Below are 22,549 nucleotides of genomic sequence, written 5' to 3'. Positions count from 1 at the left end.
CCAGCTCGGCAAGACCACTGGGTTCCCCTACTGGCACAGTAGATCAGAAAGTATCTCCCAACAGAAAGTCAGGGCCGTAATTCAGTTCCTGTTGTGTATTACCCACAACTGAGGAATCGCCTTCCTGCACCTTTTATCCAGACTCTGAAAAGAATAATTTCATATCATCTGCCCTGTTTTATGATCACTTACAGTGGGTATCTAGTCTGGGGCCAATTAGCCTGTTACAGAGAGCATTTAAACAGACTTATTGTAAAAAATGTTCCTTAAAATTAATGTTATCTAGAATGAATCTATGTATTGACTGTATATTTTGCTTACTTGCTTAAACAAAAACTACGGCGTTTTTATCTTGCTTAATATTGGGTTTCCTCATACATTTTTAAAATTATATTAATAGATTTATTGTGACTCAGAGAATTTCATTTACGTTGATGTTATTTTTGTTTCCTCTATGCTTCTCCTACCCAGCCCAAGGGCTGTCTTTTCAGTACCAGGTCTTGTAAAAGTATTTTGGGTCACCTGTGCGGCAGTGATATATCAAATCTAGACACAGAGCATATGGGTATTTTCATTCATTCAGTCCCGATCACAATGATCTTTGAAGGTATCTTAACACCCTCTTATTGGCCAAATCCCAACAGTGTGCAAAGCTCTCATCACTGTCCCCAAGAACCTGTTAGTGCCATTTGCAATGCAGGAATAGAACTCAAAGTTACTATTACATGCTTGTGGATCTAAATCCCTATAGGTCAGCCCCTTCCATCATTGGTCCACAGTAAGATTTATCTAGTTTTTGACAAACGCTTTTATAATTTATCTATAATTGCTATGTACTTGGAGAAAAACACGAAATCACTGAGCCATCCTGACCAGAATATACCAAGCAGACTTCTTTCTCTGAAGTTCCCATAATTTAAACATGAAGCACATAAGCAGTTTTGATTTTATAGGCTAAAAGCCTTCTATAAAAGAATCAGAAAAAAATAATAAATCATCAAAGAGTGCCCTGACCAGAAAGTAATACCCTCTGTATAAAAGGAATAGAATCAGCATATGAATTGTAACTAAAAAAGTTTTTAAACCTCAAAACACTATCACTTTAGTTTTTTTAAAGTGTTCTCCTTGGGATCCCTGGGTGGCGCAGTGGTTTGGCGCCTGCCTTTGGCCCAGGGCGCGATCCTGGAGACCCAGGATCGAATCCCACATCAGGCTCCCGGTGCATGGAGCCTGCTTCTCCCTCTGCCTATGTCTCTGCCTCTCTCTCTCTCTGTGACTATCATAAATAAATAAAAATTTAAAAAAAAAAAAAATTAATTAAAAAAAAAAAAATAAATAAATAAAGTGTTCTCCTCTCTTGGGGGGATGAGCTCTGTGTGTTATACTATTTCTAAGCAAACTGAATTTAAATGAAATATTTTTAAAAATAAGTAACATAAAGTTATCTCCTTTCTGTACTCACAATGAACTGATGTCAGTGAAAAAAAAAATGAAGTATTAGTTAGAATTACGATCATACGATTTATGTTTTGACACAGGTAGGCATAAATTTCAAAATCCGTCCACCGCTACATATCCTCCAAGGTATAAAATGTTGAACCTGAAGAAAGTGATTCCTACTGACTCTCCACCTCTCCACCCCTCCTGGTCTCCATATAGACTTATTGTGTCAACAGGCAATTACCATGATGTTGTGGTAGCCTTTGAGTTTATTACTACTAGGCAAACTGTTCCAGAAAGAGTCATTGGCCAAATTAAAACACTCAAATCACAGCTTATTGAATAAATTTAAAACAAATAGTGAGAACCAAGAGAAAGATATGGGATACGTTAAAACACTCAGGACCAGATGTTAACTAGACCTACTGTGGTGATCATTTTATAATATATACAAATACTGAATTGTTATGTTGTACACTTGAGACTGATATGTTGTATGTCAATTATACCTCAATAAAACATAAACACACACACACACACACACACACACACGACAGGGTACAAATGGTGTAGAAGGACCACACTACCTGAGTGTTTCACTAGGCAATGTGTATGTACGCTCCTCACTGCCTCTCCTTCTTACCCCCCAACCCCCCTCAGCAGCCAGTAAGGTTATAAATACCAACATTGAGACTGAGTAACAGAGCTTGGCAGATGAAAGATGTCTGGAATAAATACAGTCTTTTTCTATCAGAAACAAGTACTTGCCACAACTCTAACTCACCAATAACTCGCTGAGCAGCCATAGCTTCGATGTGTTTGTTTTGGGAAAGGATACACAGGATCAGAATGGGTGCCACCAATGGATGCCCAGTGGTGCTATCACCTGAAAGTCACGAATGTTCAGTAATTTTGGGGGGTTCTTCCCCCTTTTATTGTATGTATGTCTCATATATAAATGCTCTCTTTATTAACTCTTTTGGCTTATTCTACGTCTAGTTATGCCTCAGAATTGACTTCCTTACTTATTATCAATAGTGACTTTCATTTATCTTCCTGATTGATTTCTCTTATTCTCTACAGCAGAGTTGAATGTTCTTAATGCAATAAACATTCATTTAAATGTTTTCCGAAGTCCTAATAATTTCTAGTAATTATTTCACATTGATTATGCCAGGCATTTTAGTAGAGCATCACATAGTAGCGTATCATATAGTAAGGTGTCATATACTCTGACGGACGCACTTGGCTGCCTATCCGACAGTCACTTGCTTCCACAGGAACAGGACCCGTTTGAAATAGTGTCCCACCATCACCCTGCGCTTATGGTGCTTGACTCCGCTCCAAGCACAGGAGCAATGTCGCGACAGGTCACAGCTCACTGAAGCAACCTCTTGTCCTCCCAGCCAGGAAGTGGCATTTGACACAGTCCTAACCAATAAGATCAAAGGGGATCTGCTGCGGGGATTCTGGAAAAGATATTCCTCACTGATAATAAGAGCTTAGTAAGAACTAACTATTCCCTTATTTGGACATTATTTTACCTTTATTTCACTCTTAAATCTGCAGTAGCCTCTTAGGACTGTAGTGACAGTTTATGAAAATAAGTCAAAAAGATGAGAATGGCAGAGCAGAGAATTTGATAATTCTGTTAAGCCACTGAATTAACCCTGGAATGATCCAGTCTCCAATATTCTTGTTATATAAAATTTTCCTTAATGTTTATGGTACTTATGATGGAATTTTCTGTGTACAGATTTTTTTAAATCCTCACAGATATAAAAAAAAAAAGATGCCATTTAATTCTCCCAACACCCCTAATACCCTAACATAACAAAACTTATAAGTTGTAGGTCTATGATTTTTTTTTAAGATTTTATTTATTTATTTATTCATGATAGACATAGAGAGAAGGGGGAGCAGAGACCCAGGCAGAGGGAGAGGCAGGCTCCATGCGGGGAGCCCGATGTGGGACTCGATCCCAGGACTCTGGGATCACAACCTGAGCCAAAGGCAGATGCTCAACTACTGAGCGACCCAGGTGCCCCATACGTAGATCTATGATTAAAATACCACTTTATCTGCTTCCAAAACTCATATCCATAAATGTCACGTTAAATCAATTTGCTAATAATATATTTGATACAAACAGTTCAAATCTTTTCATCGTCCTTGGTTCCTATAAGAGGATCTCTTGACTATTAGTTCCTGTTCTCGACTTCATTTGTGTCTTAGTGTTTTCTCACCATCCCCAATCTCTTAGCTGAGCTAGTGGTCTTGTCACTCTTCTTTTCCCTTACCCACCTTCCATTCCTTCGAATTTTTGAGATTAATGACACTAGGTCTGATAAGGTATATAAGATGCACAGCCGGCTGTCATCTTTCCTTTATTAATATATTCATTCATTAATATTTTTCTTTTCATTTTGTCTTAGACAAACCACATCATTGATCCCTGAAGACCTCTACTACTACTAACTAGTAGTTACTAGAACAACTGGTGTCTTCTTTTGCAACTGGACCTTTTTCATATGCTAAACGCAGCCCAGGGGGGGGAAAGGCCTGCAGAGGAAGGTGCTCCCTTAGCAGAAACCTGTGATACTCTGGACGGCACCGGAATCTTTCCTAAGTGACCTTGACTGTCTTTCACTCTTTTTTTCCCCTTAAAAAATCAGTTGGTGATTCACTATCAGTTCCTTTCGGGCCTTACACAAAACTTCTTCAATTCTAAGTGGCGGGACTTGTGCTGTTCATCCAGAAGATGACAAACACGCAGCTGAGTCACGTGGATACGAGAGGCGACCTTGCAGAAGTCCCGGCACATTTCCTGAGGCACAGAGCCCTGCTCCCTGGGAGATGCTCCTCTCCAAGAGTTGAGTCAGACTGTCAGGAGGAATTAGCAGTAAATGCGACATTCCTTATCCCTTCAGTTTTCAAGAGGTGAGATGGAAGATGCAGCCTCTCTGTCGAGGGAGATTTGTCTTTTTGTGTAGTGAAATCAACCGAGGGGTCACAGAGAGGCCTGAGAGGACACATTTGAAAAAATACTATATATATATATATATATTTTTTAGGCGGGGGGAATATCAGAAAGGGAGACAGAACATGAGAGACTCCTAACTCTGGGAAACGAACTAGGGGCAGTGGAAGGGGAGGTGGGGGGGGGATGGGGATGACTGGGTGATGGGCACTGAGGGGGGCACCAGATGGGATGAGCACTGGGTATTATTCTATATGTTGGCAAATTAAACACCAATAAAAAATAAATTTATAAAAAAAAAGAAAGAAAAAATACTAGCTAACATTATACGTACGTGAGGTCCCAAACATCTCAAGAGAAGCCAAGGGATCCCTGGGTGGCGCAGCGGTTTGGCGCCTGCCTTTGGCTCAGGGCGTGATCCTGGAGACCCGGGATCGAATCCCACGTCGGCTCCCGGTGCATGGAGCCTGCTTCTCCCTCTGCCTATGTCTCTGCCTCTCTCTCTCTCTCTCTCTCTCTCTCTCTCTGTGACTATCATAAATAAAATTTAAAAAAAAATAAAAATAAAAATAAAGAGAAGCCAATAATAGTACATAAGAAAATAAGGCTCCGGCCCGATGGCGCCAAATACCACTCGGTACTCATCACTTTTAGAAGAGGCCTTCGGGTTCCCGCTCAGAAGCCATCACTCTTAGTTTAGGCATTTTTATAATAAATTGGGTTAACTTGTTCTTGGTTCCTAACAAACGAAACTCACAATATCCGAAGGAATGCATTATTTAGAGAAGAGGAAGGACTCACTAACGGGCACCTGGAAAGCAAGGGCAAGAAAACAGACAAACGACACACAGAAGCGCCACTTCGCAAAAGCGTGCGAGCCTCTGGCCCTTTATGAAGTGTCAGCAGATCATCAAGCCTTGAAATCGTCGCTATTTTATGGCTCAGAATCATAATTAATATTTGACTTTACACTCACAAGAAAAATCAATAAATGTAATATAAATGATTTTGCAGCTTTAGCAGTGATGGCTGAAGGAGTAGCAGTGACAAAAAATCCATGTAAAATAATTTCAGTAAGAAAATATCCATCACTAAAAAGATGAACAAATTATATTCAGATATATATCATTGACCAAAACTAAGCATGGACCTAGGTAAGTATTCCTCAGCCATAAAAATCCTAGGAATAAAAGCAATAAAAATAATAGGAATTTCAGGTGACAAAAGACTGGATTTATACAGTCTGTGATGTGGGGAAGGGGGAGACAGCGGGACATCTCCCATCAAGCGGGATGTGGGGACATCGCTCTCCCCACAGACGAACAGAGAGCTCCCCGCGGGCAAAACCAGGCCTGGGGGGGCCCGGCAGGTGGGGGACAAACTGCAGCTGCGGGCCCGGGGCTCAGGGGTTGAGAGGCTGCCTTCAGCCCAGGCCCGACCCCGGGGTCCCCGGATCAAGTCCCGCATGGAGCCTGCGTCTCCCGCTCCTGTGTCTCTGCCTCTCCCTGCGTCTCTCATGAATAACATAGAAAAAAGAAACTTACGCAGCTCATTGAAGCAAGAAGCCTGACAACAACCAAACAAGAAGAGAAGGGAAACAGCTTCCCTTGGCCTGATTCATCCTGCTCCCCACCCCAACTTGCCCCACCCAACTTGCCCCACCCCAACTTACTCCCACCCCAACTTGACCCCCACCCCAACTTGACCCCCACCCCAACTTGACCCCCACCCCAACTTACCCCCACCCCAACTTGCCCCACCCCAACTTACTCCCACCCCAACTTGACCCCCACCCCAACTTGCCCCACCCCAACTTGCCCCACCCCAACTTGACCCCCACCCTAACTTACCCCCACCCCAACTTGCCCCACCCCAACTTACTCCCACCCCAACTTGACCCCCACCCCAACTTGCCCCACCCCAACTTGCCCCACCCCAACTTGACCCCCACCCTAACTTACCCCCACCCCAACTTGCCCCACCCCAACTTACTCCCACCCCAACTTGACCCCCACCCTAACTTACCCCCACCCCAACTTGCCCCACCCCAACTTACTCCCACCCCAACCTGACCCCCACCCCAACTTGCCCCACCCCAACTTGACCTCCACCTCAACTTGACCCCACACCAACTTGACCCCCACCCCAACTTGCTCAGAGCTGGAACTTCCCAGCCAGGAAAGCAGCCCGCACTTGGAAAAGAAGAGAGGACCCAGCGAGGGGCTTCCGCAGCGGTCCTGGCACCGCGTGAAGGGCCTGCTGAGGCCTTGCTCAGCTCCTGGCAGAGCCCAGGCGTCGAGGCGGCTAGAAATCAGGAAGAAGAGCAGGGGTTTCTCGGAGCAGCCGCTCAGCAGGAGTGATGGGGGTCCCGTGCCCCCTCCAAGGACAAATCCGGACCCGCCCCAACCAACGACCCCGCGGGCAGTGCAGCCACTGCAGACACCTGCGGGCTCGGCCAGCGGCACGACCTGGGCCCCTGGGGACCTCGATGACCTGCCCCTGGGTCACTGGGGACCTTGACGGCCTGCCCCTGGGTCACCGGGGACCTGGAAGGCCCTGCCCCTGGGTCACCGGGGACCTCGTCGGCCCTGCCCTGGGTCACCGGGGACCTGGACGGCCCTGCCCTGGGCCACTGGGGACCTCGACGGCCCTGCCCTGGGTCACCGGGGACTTCGAGGGCCTGCCACAGCCCTGCTGGAGCCCGGGGTCAGCCCAGGCCCAGCACCCCACTAGCGCGGGACACGGCGGGGATCCCTGCAGCAGCCCACGACCCCCCCACCGCCCCCCCCACCTGCACAGGCTGCGCCCCCCCACGCCATCGCCTCCCTCCGGGGACCTGCGACAGTGGGGACGCCCCTGGACACGCCCAGCCTCCCCCCGACCCCGATCAGCCAGCTGCCCTCGCTGACCCCGGTGCCGCCCAGACCCCGAGGGCAGGGCCATGCGGACGCGGAGACACCTGCGCTGCGGGGAGCCCACCGTCGGCCCCGCCCATGCGTCCTGCCCGGGCCGCCACCCGCCTGGGGTCTGCGCCCCCCCGGGGCCCCGCACCGTCCCCGCAGACACACTGTGCGCACACCCCTGGCTCTGCCCATGGCCCCGGGCCCCCTGCTGCCTACCTGGGGTCTGCACCCACACGGGCACCTGCACCGCCCGCAGACACACTGTGCGCACACCCCTGGCTCTGGCCACTGCTTGCCTGGACAGGTCCCTCGCCTGGACCTTGAGGCACTGCTGAGGACCCCCGCAGCCCGGGACCCAACTATGCCACAGTCACATTGCCAATAAATAATAAAGATTCCCAAATAAATCCAAATGAATGAGATAAAACCAACCGCTGGTGGAGTAATAAGATCACTGAGTACGAAGAGCATGGAAATCAGGCATGTTAGAAGAAATAAGGAATTTAAATAAAAAACAAATTCATATCAGTTTCAAGCACAAAATCATATTTGTTCATATGGGATAACGTATCACCCACATTGACTGAATATAGACAAACTATCATTCATCTGTTTGCACAACGAAAAGATATTTTCAGGTTTAGCAAAACTTTGGAAAATACTAAATAACTTTTTATAAAAATCATGAATGTGAAAAAAAATCATGAATGTGCATTCCAGAGGACTAATGATTGCATTTAAGAAAGAACACACAGGTGAAGAGGCTCCTGGGGGCTCAGCCTTGAGCCGCTGCCTTGGGCTCAGGGTGTGGACCCTGGGTCTAGGGAACGAGTCCCACGGCCGGCTCCCTGCACGGAGCCTGCCTCTCCCTCTGCCTGGGTCTCTGCCCCTCTCTCTCTGTCTCATAAATAAATAAATAAATAAATAAATAAATAAATAAATAAATAAATAAATAAAATCTTTAAAAACAAAACAAAAAAAAAGAACACACATGTGAAGACACTATTATACCACAGATATATAATGACTATTGAACCTCTGCAGGATGAGAAGATTGATAGGAGGAGAAATGTTGTTAACAAATATCATTATTAAACTTTTTGTGTTAAAATTAAGTCATAAAAGAGTATAGCTGGGGACGCCTGAGTGGCTTGGCGGTTGAGCATCTACCTTTGGCTCAGGGCGTAATCCCAGGTGACGGGATCGAATTCTGGGAAATGAAAATACTTCGATTATGAGGGTTTTCACAGGAAAAAATTAAAAAGTAAAATTAAATTAGGATATTCAAAGAATTCAAAATGTTTGACAATGTTTTTTTTTAAGGATCACAAGTTAATATTAAGTGTCACACTGTAGATCAATCTTTTTTTTTTTTAAACAAGAATAAATTGACCCAAATTTCTTTTTGTGGAAAAAAAGAACATCCTAGCGTAACAAATTTCAAAAAATAACACCAAAATCATTTTAAAAATACCCCCCCCAAAAAAAAACCCAACTCTACTAATTACTTAACATCTCTATAATACTTCTCTTTTATATCTGCTATTCTTTCTTAAAATATCTGTTATTCTTGATCATCTCTTCATAGATGATTTTTTTGTTTTGATTTAATCCATTTTAATTCACATACCGTAACATGTACGTACATTAACTGGATTAGTTCTGAGTTCGACACTACAAAACCCAGGCACAGAATAGTTCCATTGCCCCCCAGGAATGCCCTCCATGACCAGCCCCTCAAAACCACTAACCCATCTCTCTCTTCCCATGACTCTACGTTTTCCAGAAATTGGAATTGGAATTGGTGTCTTGGAGGCCTGCTACTTCCATTCGGCTGAACGCATTAGAGGCCCCCCGTGGCGCTGCATCCGGCAGGAGTTTTCTCCTTCCTATTGCTCGATGGCATCGCAACGTGTGCAAGTGCCCTACGTGTTTATGAATTCCCCCTTTGAAGAACATTTGGGTTATTTCCAGCGGGGAGAATTATCAATAAAATACCTGTAAGGTTTTTTGTGGGAACACACGCTATCTCTTCTGAGTGTAATACTGGGGCATAGTTTCCAGGTCGTGTAGTAGGTGTGTGTTGACCGCTCACAGGACTTCGCAATTATTTTATGAAGTGTCTGTCCCTCCTTTTGCATTTCCACGGGCAGCATATGGGAGCTCCACTTGTATTTTCTCGCCAGCACTTGTCTGGGGTTTTTGTTCATCTGTTTGTTTTTCCCATCCTAATATGTATGTAGCGCTGTCTTACCATTTTAATCTGCATTTGTCTAATGACTGGCCTTTTTATGCATTTATCTGTCAGCTGCGTGTGCTCTTTGGTGAAGTGTCTAATCTGATCTTTTACCCATTTTTAATTGAGCGTCTGCTTTTTTAGTATTACTTTTAAGAGCTTTCATGTAAACTCACTACATCTTTATGAGATTTGAAATATTTTCACCCTGTCTTTGGTTTGTCTTTTCATTTTCTTGGAAGCAACTTTTGCAAAGAAATCTTTAATTTTGATGAAGTTTGACTTATGCATTTTTTTTTAAGATTTGTTTATTTATTCATGATAGACATAGAGAGAGAGAGAGGCAGAGACACAGGAGGAGGGAGAAACAGGCTCCATGCCGGGAGCCTGATGTCGGACTCGATCCCGGGACTCCAGGATCACGCCCTGGGCCGAAGGCAGGCGCTAAACCGCTGAGCCACCCAGGGATCCCTGACTTATGCATTTTTTAATTGTGCTTCTGTCATCGCAAAGACACCAAATAATTAATTCTAAGAGCTCTAAATAATCCAAGATCACAGAGACTTTCCCCCGTGTCTTCTCCTAAAAACTTAACAATTTGAGATTTCATCTTTAAGTCTATGATCTGTTTGAGGTTAATTTTTGTATAGAGTGCAAGGCACAGGTCTGTTGGGGGTTTGTTATTGTGTGTGTTGTGTTTTTCTGTTTTTGCTTTTGTCTTTTTGCCCATGGATGCTTAATTATCTTAGCACTTGAAAAGACTCTCTTCTCCATCGAATTGCTTTTGCACTTTTGTTAAAAGCCCTTGACCATATCAGTGGGGTTCTGTTTCTGGACTCTCCATTCTGGTCTGTTGACCAATGTGCCTATCCTAGGTGTCTACGTGCTACCCTAGTACCACACACTCTTGATTTCTGTAACTTTATAATAAGTCTTAAAATTGAGTTTTCCTAGTATTTTTCTTCACATTCAAAGCTCTTTTGGCTGTTCTAGTTCTTTTTCCTTCCCATATAAGTTTTGGAATCACTTTGCTACTAGGTACATAAGAAACATTATTTCAGATTCTGATTGGAAGTGCATTAGATCTATAGATCACTTGAGGAAATTTGAGAGGTTAACAATACTGGATCTTCAAACCAGAAACATAGATTTCTTTCTATATATTTGCATCTTTTTAAAATTTTTTCTATCAGTCTTTAGTGGTTTTTCCAGCATACAGATTCTGTATGTATTTTGATAGATTTATACCAAAGGATTTTATTTTTTGGCACTATATTTTTGGAGGTTTTTTGGTACCATTCTCATTCAGTTTTCAATTATTATTGCTAATATATAGAAATATAATTTTTTTTGTACATTTACCATGTATCCTGTGACCTTTCTAAACTCACTTGTTAGTCATGAGGGCTTTTCTACAGATTCCTTAGGAATATGTACATAATTCTGGAGTGTATAAATAAGGAGAGTATCATTTCTCCCTTCCTAATTTATATACTACTTAATTGATTTTTCTTACATTATTGCTCTGCCTAGGACTTTCACTATGATTTTGAACAGTAGCAATGAAAGAGGGCATCCTTGCTTTGTTCTCAATTTTAGTAATTCAATCTTTCACCATTAAGTCTGACGTTAGCTGTTGTGTTTGTTGTTTGGTTTTTTTGTTTTGGGGTTGTTGGTTTTTGTGTGTGTGTGTGTGTGTGTGTGTGTGTGTGTGTGTGAATGCCTGTATTAGTTTGCTCAGGCTGCCGTAACACAGTACCACAGTCTAGATGACACGAGCCAGAGGAGGGTATTTCTCACAGCTCCGAAGGGTAGAAGTCCAAGAACACAGTGTCCGAGGTCTGACTTCTGAGGCCTCTTTCCTTGGCTTGCACATAGCTGCCTTGTCATTGTGTCCTCTCACGGCTTTTTCTCTATGTATCCAAATTTCCTCTTCCTATAACAAGGCCCTTCGTCAGATTGAGGAAGTTCCTTGCTATTCCTAGTTTGCTGAGAGGTTTTTCATGAACGGATGTCAAATTTTGTTAAATGCTCTTCTGATTATATGATTTCTCTTCTTTAGTTTGTTGATGTAAATTATAGTCATTGATTTCTTTAATGTTTAACTAGTCCTGCATTCTCAATATAAACCCATCAGTCATGCTGCATTATATTGTATACTATTGAATTCGATTTGCTAGCATTTTGCTAAAGATGTTTGCATCTGTGATCATAACAGGTAACGATCTTTAGCTTTTTTTTTTTTTTGGTAATATCTTTTTTTTTGTAATATCTTTGGTTTTGGAATCAGGGTAATGCTAAGCTCATTAAATAAGTTGAATTTTGTGTTTTCTAGAAGAGATTGTGTATGAATGATATTATTTCTTCTTTTAGTTTGGTAAAATTTACCATTGAAGCCATCTAGGTCCAAAGCTTTCTTTGTTGGAGGTGTTCATGGATGAACTTCTTTGACAGAGAACCCTTCCAGTATAGCAAAGTTTTTTACTACCATTTCCATAGAAGAGAAAGAAAATTCAGCCTTTTTTCCAGTGTGTGGTTCGTGGATATTTGCTATTTTATTACTGATAGTTAGGATGCAGAAAACGTGAGCCTTCGCACATTGACATGTTCACCATTTGCAGTACCGCTACAGGTTTTTGTCCCTCACCCCACGAAGTCTGATAACATTTTATACAATTTTTAAACAATTCTCATCAAAGAAGAAAATGTGTGGTGTTATTATGAATGCTACTTTATTTTATACTTTATTAAATATATACTCTATATATTTATAAAAGAACACCTTATAGTTTTATTTATATTATTGTAATATATATACAATATACATTTTATTTTCAAGTGTATATCTATATTCATGATATAACCAACCGCTAAACCACAAAAAAAGTTAACTAAATATAATACATGGGTATATTGGGGCACCTGGGTGGCTTAGTCTGTCAAGTGTCTGCTTTCAGCTCAGGTCAAGATCCTGAAATCCTGGGACTGAGCCCACTGTTGGGCTCCCTGCTAAGTGGGAAGTCTGCTTCTTCCTCTCTCTCTACCCACCCCTCACTCATAGGTGCATGCATGCACGTGTGTGCCCTAATAAGTAAATAAAATCTTTATAAATATGGGTATATTAATTCTTACTTTTAATACATTGACTACAATATATCAATTTGTAAATTAAAAGAAAGATATCTGTAAATGTTTAAAAATATTTCCTAATAAAGTAACTAAATTGAAGAAAAATCCAGAATTGAGAAAAAAATGAAAACACTGAATGTAAATACAATAAATGCAGTTAAAAATTTTTATTAAAAATAATTTTTTAATTTACATTCTCTTACTATTTAATAGGCAATTCAACTAAAGTTCTAAAAAAATTGTGGTTTAAAATTTAAAGAATATGAATACAAATATAATAAATTGGGAAATCAAAATGAGAATGATAAATTTCTAGCAAAATTTAATATGAACTCTCCAGAATTAAGCTGGAAACCTTACAAAAAACTATTTCACTGACAAAGTGAAAAAGTCATCCAAGAACTGCTCCCAACCACAGTTGGGGAAGGAAGTCAATTAAACCTGACAAGCCCTGTAGAAAAATCTTTCATTCAGGCTTTCAAATTGATGATTTCCTTGTAATTCCCACTTAGAAGCCTAGAAAAAAAAAAAAAAGTCTGAAATTACTTAATTTATTTCACAAAACAAATGTGGTCTTTCACACTCAAATCTGTTTAATGCCAAAACACTCTATCTCACTTATGAACATAGGTGTGAAAAATCTATTTTTAAAATGATGAACTAATATACAGAATTTAATTATACGATATAAAATAACCCACTATAACTAAGTGTGGTTATCTCAGAGATGCAAAAATTTCCCAATAGGAAGAAGCAGTTTTAGGTAGCATTTTAGTTCAACAAGAAAAAATGTATATAATAAATTTAGCAGATGCTGAAGAGATTTAGGAACAGACTGAGACATGCCCAGGACCTGTCAAGAAGCCCCAGAGAGCAGAAGACTGGCATGAGGGTTCCAGGAGCCCTTGAGAAGAGGTCGCTGGCCTGTGTTTGTCTCTGAGTGCGGGGAGGCAAGAGGAAACAATGGCAGCAGAGTCTGGGAATAAAGGCAGCTGATTAGAGCTGGGATAACGGCCAATAGCAGATTGTGCTCAAGAAAGTTGGTACCAAGAGGAAAGAGAACATGAGAATCACTGTTGATGAGATGGATGGTGGAAACCGAGTAAGGGCCAGCAGACTGATAGTCAGGAGGCAGATCTACAAACGCAGGCCTAGGTCACTCAGGTTTTTCCTCTCAGGTGGTCTTGTGGGCTTTTCTTGGCTAGAAGAATCTTCCTAAAAATACTGGACTATGCCAGAAAAGTTATCTGATAAATTCCAATACATCATTCCCCATGTTCAGTAACATGATAGAGAATACCTACGTTAAATATTGAAATGGCATCTTAAAGGTGTTTCCTTTAAATAAAAATAGAAGCTTAAATTTATTAATCATGTGCTTAAAATTCTGGTTTTGCAATCAATGAACAAATGAAAGTTCTGGTTATAAAAGAAAATGAACAGAAATACTGTAAATACGGAAAGAAAAGCAATCATTTTTAATTATAATTTTATCTGTAAAACCTCCCAAATCAACTAAAACAAATTATTAGAGGGGCACCTCGGTGGCTCAGCTGGTTAACCATCTGCCTTTGGCTCAGGTCATGATCTCAGAGTTCTGGGATTGAGCCCCATGTTGGGCTCCCTGCTCAGTGGGGAGTCCGGTTCTCTCTGTTCTTCTGCTCCTCCCTCCCCTTCACGCTCTCTCTCTCTCAAATAAATAAATAAAATATTTTTAAAAGAAAATAAAACAATTTATTAGAATTATTCCAAGAATAAGATATCCAGATTTTTAAGAAAACACACATCAAATATGAGTCATATGATTTGAAATATTAAGGGATTTTTCTTTTTTATTTGGAGAAGTAAAGAATGCACACTTTATTTCTGGATATGAATGCTATAGACAATAAAAAATCAGCTAAGTTAATGTTTAATGTAATGTTAATAGGTTTAATGTAAGATCAATCAATTAAAAATAGGTATATAGATAGAGATACAGACAGACATAACTATAGACATAGATGTATTCAAATAAAGATATAGCTATAGATTTGTTTGATCAAAGAGAAGCCAGAAATATTAGGTTATTATATAAAAGAAAAATTTTAACATTTTATTTTACATTTTAATATTTCAGAGCCTAAATATAAATCTAATCATACAAATTTATTATATGATAAAATATCTGCAGAAATCAATGAAAGAAGTCTTTTTTTTTTTCCTTTGAGTTAGCCAGCTATAAGTTTGGGAGATTTTTTTCTGTAATATATGTCATAAAACAAAATGCAATTCTCTGTGACCACAAAATCTTAACTTCCCACGCTTCCTGCTGTTGCTACAGAATATGCCCTTTAATCTCATCATGATCCCTAGTCTCCTCATCCCTGGCATCATTTCATTGGCTTCTCTGTGCATTTGGGGGAAACAATTTAAAATCGCTAGCAGGACAGGAAATTTCCCACTTCGCACAGTGCCAGTCTTGATTGAAATCTAACTACCAGTTTACGTTACGTGAGAAAACATGTGTAAATGCACTTTATAAACTGCAGGTCACTACATGCATGCTGCCTATTTTTTTAAAGATTTTATTTATTGATTGATGAGAGACACAGAGAGAAGCAGAGACCCAGGCAGAGGGGGAAGCAGGCTCCATGCAGGGAGCCTAATGTGAGACTCGATCCCAGGACCCCAGGGTCATGACCTGGGCCGAAGGCAGATGCTCAAGCACTGAGCCCCCAGGCGCCCCCATGCTGCCTATTAATCTCATTTCTTGATCATGGTCCCAGGCCCCTAAAAACTGCCAGAGACACTGACAAACCTCAATGGGAAAAACCCAAGTGCTCCAAGATCACATGGGCACGCTGCTACCTAGACACCGTGTCGTCTCCCTGGGTGGAACGATGTCCATCCTCCTCCCACGTGATTTTCACACGCCCTTTGCTATCCTTCGGTAGCCAATCCCATCCGTTATCTTTGATCCTAGGCAGGGGACCTCATTGCCTCTGTGAGCAGTACAACGGAGACCCAAGGAAACAAGCTCCCTGGCTTTCCCCATCTCGCGCCGTGTCTATAAATCCCCACTGGGTATCAGAGATCCTCTTGTTGGCTTTGCCATCAGAGGGGGAAGAGGTAATACCTCTCCTCGTTGCCGAAGTTCACTCACGCTATTCACTTTTGGCCCCACTCTGAACATCCCTGGGATTTGTTCCAGCCCTTTCTGCCTCTCTCCCTCATACGCTTCTTTACTGCTGATTTATTTCCCTGTACCTCACACCCTCATCCCTTCACCATAGAAATCACCTTCCCAATCATCAAACCTCTTGAAAGTAGTCTCCTCCTAACCTTGATTCACATCCACACACTCTTCACAGTTCACAATCTGGCTTCTCCTGCCACCGATTTTCTGAAATTGTGGATAAATCCTTAGCACCAAGTCCAATTACCTTTTCTCACTCTTTGCCCTCCTTGGCCTCTCAACAGCATATTAGGTTTTCCTTATTTTCTGGAATACAGTATCTTTCTTGCTCCCGCGAAAGACATTTTTGGGTTTCCTTCTCTGATTCATTTTCCTTTTCATTTCCCCTAAATGCTGATGTTTTCACCAAGACTGCATTTCTCCTTCATTCGGAGAGATTGTACTCACTCACTGCATCTCCACAGTAGCTTCGGTTGTTCCTCTTTAGCAAAAGCTACCATCCCCATAGTTCCACTTTCCTTATAAATGTTATCTATGTCATCCTGACACCTCAAACCCAGGACAGACAAAGTGAAAGTCGTATCTCTTTATCCTGTGTCGGATGAATCTCAGAGAAATGTACTCTTCTCCTTGAAAATATTTGCCAACTCAACTGTTTGTGCATAAACTTGATCTAGAAACTCAAAGCCACTTTGCCTCTACTTACACGCTGCTTGAGTCACACAAGACTCCTCTGATTGGCCAGACACACCTGGGATTCCCAACTTTTCTGGGTTTTCCATGTTCATTCCTATCAGTCTCTCCACACCACCTCCTTTAAAAAGGCTTTTTTTTTATTACTTTGACCTATTCATATTTTTCTTTTATCAAAATTAATATATACCTAGCGCCTAAAATTTGGAAAATACAAAAGGATTTTTAAAATAATTAGGGGCACTGGGTGGCTCAGCAGTTGAGCATCTGCCTTTGGCTCAGGTCATGACCCTGTGGTCCGGGGATCGAGTCCCGCATCGGGCTCCCTGCATGGAGCCTGCTTCTCCCTCTGCCTCTGTCTCTGCCTCTCTCTCTGCATCTCTCATGAACAAATAAATAAAATCTTTTAAACATATATATATTCTTATTAACTGCTCTATAGTTGTGCATAGCATGAATGACAAAAGGTATTTACCCTGTTCCCTATTTCTTGATATTCAGTTTGATTCTAATTTTCCACAACGACAAATAATGCTGAAATTAATCTCTCTGTGCATGTCTAACAATCATACTTGCCATCATTTACTCACTGCTTCCTCCGTGCCAGTCACGGTGTTAAATACCTGCATTACCTCCCTGAGCCCTCACTCTCGTGAGGCCCATTCTATACGTGAGGCAGGAACAGCCTAGAGGGGGGTAGGTCACTTGCCCAACGCCAACGGGTGCGTGCAGAAGGCAGGGTGTGGCCTCGACTGCTCTGACCTACAAAGTCTATGCCTATAACCACTTCACACACTGCCGTCTCAGGCTACTGACAAGTACGCATTCCCCAAAAAGGAATTTCTAAAACGAAAAATATTGACATTGGTTAAATGTCACAAAACGATTTAAAACTTCAGGCCAAGTCACTCCCACTAGCTGTCTGCGGGCTCACGCTCGGGCCTTGTTAACCGTAGCCGGTTTGCTGTTGGGCAAGGTATCCTATTGTTGTCAGGGGTGGAGGCTTTCCCGGCTGCACTGGGGTCTTGGGGGCACTGGGAAGGCCTGAACCCCTTCTGCGGGCAGCGCTTCCTCACTGTAAGGTTTCTGAGGTGACATGTGCTTAAGGAGGAATACTGAGAGAGAAGCAAGGATCATTTTATTACTTCTCACTGCCCAAGAACCCTCCGTGCTCTTGTTCTGAGAATTAGGGCTTAGAAAATGCCAGAGACCTAAGCACGAATCCATTCCCCACTAATTGGATTTCTAATCTGGAGATCTTATGATCTCTTGGCTCTCCGTGTGGACGGAAAAAATGGAAGACTTGCTTTAAGCCATTTGTTTTTTTCGTTCATTCCAGAAATTTATTAAGCACCTACCTTCTACTAGGTTTGCTCTGGGAGCTGAGGATATGGCAGTGAACAGGAGTACACCGGACTCCTTCCCTTTCTCAAGCTCACATTTCACAGATGAGGTCGACATTTGTCATTTCCTGGTTTACATGTTTTATCTGTGGAACAAACAAAATTGTATTTTATTCAAAATTGTATTTATTTTGTATTCAATATAAATCATGTAAAATACTATATATTTAAAATACATATAGTGTACATGTAGTGTAGGATGTAATACGTGGTCTGTGTAGGGACAATTCCCTACTGTGTTAGGATTATGAAGAAAGTAAGTCGAGGCAGGGAAAAGAGAGTGATGTGGGCTCCGATCTTCTATAGGTGGCCAAGGTGGGCCTTACTGAGCCACAAGCCTGACAGAGGGAGAGATAAACTTGGGAATTTAAAACAAATTCTTCCCACTGCATTTAACTCATATTCCTTCGGTTATTAGTGAGGTTATATATGTTTCTGTATGTTTCTCGGCAATAATTACTTCTCTGTGTCTGAACGTGGTGGTGGGGAGGGGAGCTATGGCCCATCATGAAGTCCTTTTTGATCCCTAACCAGAACTGACTTAATCTTACTTGGAAGTTAAGGAAGATTGTATTTGCGTGTCTTGTGTGCTTATGATGCTCCGCTTAGTACTTGAGGTATTTTTTGCTCATTTTATCTTCAAAGTGTAAATCTTCTGGGATCCGCAATGATTTCCTTAATCTGTATCACCCTTTCCAGCTGTTGTATGTGGTAGGGAATAAGTCTTTCCTGAATTATGCGGGATCATGAGCGGACAGGGATTTGATCGCAGATAACCTGCAATTAGATGGTCTTTTCCAGGTCTTTAGGTATTTTTGCTTAACTCTGTTATATGAGCTTAGTAATGTGACTGTGTATGGATCACAAGGAAATTTGTCACATTATTTTAAATTTTCTTGATGTTAAGATACAAGTTTATTTCAATATAACATAGTCCTCTGATTTCTAAATATTTCTGCATAAATATTTCTTCCTTCCTGTGATTGGTTTTCTCTCTCTCTCTCTCTCTCTCTCTCTCTCGATTTGCATTTGCCCTTTGTCCACACGCCGATGTTATCTATCTAGGCAGTGACTGCTGCAGTCACCAACCCACTCTCAGGGTCACTACGAGGCCCCATCTTCAACATTTCCCCCTTATCCCGAACTGGTACAAAGTCCCAAAGAACATTTACAAACACAACAATGTTAAATTCAATTAATACGTTATTTTAATGACAAGGATATCCACATCGAGCGCACAAGATGAAACCACGTGGCTTACCTGGCATTGGCCTAACGCTGGTTTCTGCCCCTCTCCGGGGGTAGAGTCCTCCAGGGAAGGCCCTCATAAACCAAAATGACAGGAAGCAAAGAAGGAAAGGCAGAGAATGTTTTGAGTGTTGCCAGATTCAAAAAGTATAACCTGTCTTAAGCTCTTCTGACACCTTAGGAGACCTCCTGCGAAGGGATGCACAAAATCAGCGGAGGCAGAGCCCAGATGCTCGCACACACAATTGGCAGCTGGCGGCTGAGCCTAATTCCCAGGGGAGCAGGGCCACATTCACTGCCACCGGGGCGCTTGCTGCCTCCATCAGGGCTCCCCGGGGAACCAGTGCTGAGCGCTGCTTTCACTCTGAGCCTTTTTCATAAAAGCAAAAAATCCTCTTCAGGTTTCTTTCAGTTAACGAAAACAGGTACCAATGTAGATCTTTCATAAAAGCAAAGTGGCCTAATGCGATCTTTTGAAAAGTGAGGGATACTCACTATATAAAAATAAAATGTCGTGGGGCCCCGGGTGGCTCAGTCGGGTAAGCGTCTGCCTTCAGCTCAGGTCATGATCCTCGAGTCCCAGGATGGAGCCTGCATCAGGCTCTCCGCTCAGGCGGGGGAGTCTGCTTGGGTTTCTCCCTGTCTGTCTCCGTCTCCATCTCTCATAAATAAGTAAAATATTAAAAAAAAAAGTTTAAAAAATTACAAATAAATGTTGTAATGAAGGAAACATGTTACTAAATAAAGCCAAGCTCCTATACTATTAGAAATGGTGAGGTTAGAGCCTGTTTGCCTCTTAGCATCACAGTGTCTAGAGAGTCCGACTTTCGGTGGTCCTTACTGCCTATGATCTTCCAATACACTGATGATAAAACCGGAAAGAAGAGCGCGCCTGAGTGGGCTCAGAGTGGGCCGAGGCCCGCAGGGGTGTGAACAGCCCAGGCTCAGCGCCAGCAGGGGCCACGTAACCAAGCGCGGAGGCTCCCCTCCTGCAGCTGGGACACCGGCAGCCAAGGGATCCGGAGACAAAGGGGGTCAAAGGGAGCCAAGTGGGGCAAAGAGGTGGCTGCTCTGGACCCCCTTCCAGTGCCGATCGGCCACCGACGGCGGCGTCTACATCCTGCCGTCAGGTCAGGCAAGCAGGCCCGCTGCAGAGAAAACACAATTTGAGTGAGGTGTGTCCCTGTTTCTGTTACACGAGGAACTCCACCGTGAAGCAGGAATCAGCTCCTCCTTCCAGGTGGTGGATCCACCTCTTGTGAGGCAACCCAGGGCCTGTCACAAGGCAAATGTAGCATCGCAGAAACGCAGACTCTACCTCCCTTAGCCGCAGGCTCTGGCCTTCAGGACCCAAACCCGAAGTCTAGAGCAATCACTGCTACTAAAGAGAAGGATCAGAACGGTCGCTGCCCCCTGGTCTAACTCCCTGACCAGGGCTTCTGACAGCACACCCACCATACCAAACTGGGTCTTCCCTAGGCTCTCTGGCACCGGCGGGGAGATAGGCCGCCTGGATTCGGGCCCCTCCGTGCCACACCACAGCCTCCCCAGCCTCCGGATGTGCCCTGGCGACCTAGGACCCAGCTCCTAAACACAAAGTTCTCGCCACTGGGATGGAGCCCGGTTGGCACCTGGCCTCACAGAGCTGGCTGCCCCAAGTAGACCCCCTTGGGCTGCACCGGGGAGGACTGCTGGGATGGGGGGAGGATGCAAGGTGCTGAAGTCCTCAGCACAGCAGAGCTGCCCTCCAAGACCCATAGCAGGAGTGGGGGCCCGGCCTCTGCAGTGGTCTTTCTCCCCCCAAGAAAACGTCAAGAGAAAGTGCACCCGGGACCAGAAATCGCCCACTTGCAGACAATAGGTGCTTTTTCTGGGAGTCCAATATGCTGTCCTGCAACTGGATGCAAGTCCTGGTAATCGTATGCCTAAAACAGAGCTCTGAGCCAACCACTGACTTTTTTCCTCACTGCTTAAATTTAGGAGACTGAATGAGAGGCTCCTTTTCTTGGAGATTTCAAGGTCATCACTACCCATTGATGTCTGTGTGTGCTTGCTCTGTCTAAAATGACGTTTCTGATTTTCATTCATCAAGTATTGAAAGAATGTACATTTGTCACAAAGGTCTTATGCTCAGCACTGTAGAGGATACCAGAATGTACACGAGGCACGCAGAGCTCACCACCCCTTCCATTCATAGATAGGGAGCAAAGGAGTTTGACAGTTTTATAGAAATACGGACATTTATTTTAGGTACAGGCCTGTACCTAAACTCAGTATCTAGGAATAATTAATGTATTCAGTTCTGATGTCTGAGAAATATTCTGACACTGTGAGAAATACAGTATAGACAATGACCTATCCTTACACACATTCGCACACAGTCTACTACAATTCACCAGAATAGAACTGAAAACGATGTTCTGTTTCGTTAACTGCACAATTCTCAATTATCTCAAGACCACCCATGTGGATCAGTTCTAATTCAATGGAACCAACTGAGAACAACAGGTAAGTGAAGAGATAAAAATGAGTAAGAAAGGAAACTCTCAGATCACACGTTCTTGACTTCATAAGGGTCTCGATGACGCACACAGACTGCACCAACAAACTACGGGGCAATTTGAAATTACCAACATCCATCCTTAGAAAATATACTCATGACTTTGTACATTGTGTAGCACACTTATAAGAAAGAATTACAAAAAAAAAAGAAAGAAAGAATTACAAAATTCTTTTTAAATATCAACGTTAGAAAATACTAGTGTGCTATTCCAACTGTATTAATGAATAAAATATAGTATTTAAGAACTGTAGAAATAGCTATATCTACTCTGATAATTGTGTTGAAAGACATTCAGATAGTCAGACATAAGTATAAGCTCAAATCTGCACCGGGTCATTCTTCTACTATATCTACTTTAGTACAGAAAAAGACCTCAGATATCTGCTCCAAATTTTTGGTAAGATCAGAATTAAAGAATTCACATGAGGATCCACCAAAAAGTCAATAGAAAAGAAAAATAGGTGAATGTGATCTCTTTATGAATAAGTTCTGGTCTAATTTTAGAAATGTGAGGTATCTATTACTTTCTAATGTTTTTAATATTTGCACTCCAACATTGATTTTCCTCCTTATCCCGAGAACCCCTCAAGTGTGACGGGATAAACATTTATTAGGCAACGACCTAGAGTCCTGTAAGTCTAGAGCACGCCAAATGATTCTAATTTACCTTTTGACAGATTTAATTCATGATTATTATGATGGGCTGAACACTATCACCCTCAAAATTCTTGCCCACCCAGAACCTCATACTGTACCCTTACTTGGAAATGGGATCT

The 22,549-nt window shown here is 42.5% G+C and overlaps 1 long non-coding RNA gene across 1 annotated transcript in view; it reads right to left on the bottom strand.

The window, feature by feature from the left end:
- Window positions 1-12,855: 12,855 nt before the first annotated feature.
- The window catches only part of LOC112654570 (uncharacterized), a 52,679-nt gene continuing 42,985 nt past the window's right edge, over window positions 12,856-22,549 (bottom strand). The window contains exons 2-3 of the long non-coding RNA XR_003133116.3: window positions 17,918-18,048; window positions 12,856-13,204 (exon numbers count right to left, since the gene is read on the bottom strand). This is a non-coding gene — a long non-coding RNA (uncharacterized LOC112654570). The remainder of the gene's footprint in view (window positions 13,205-17,917; window positions 18,049-22,549) is intronic.

This window comes from Canis lupus, chromosome 15 (assembly GCF_003254725.2).
Source record: "Canis lupus dingo isolate Sandy chromosome 15, ASM325472v2, whole genome shotgun sequence".
In the NCBI taxonomy this organism is placed as follows: Eukaryota; Metazoa; Chordata; class Mammalia; order Carnivora; family Canidae; genus Canis; species Canis lupus.
This window is presented reverse-complemented; position numbering and strand designations above follow the sequence as displayed.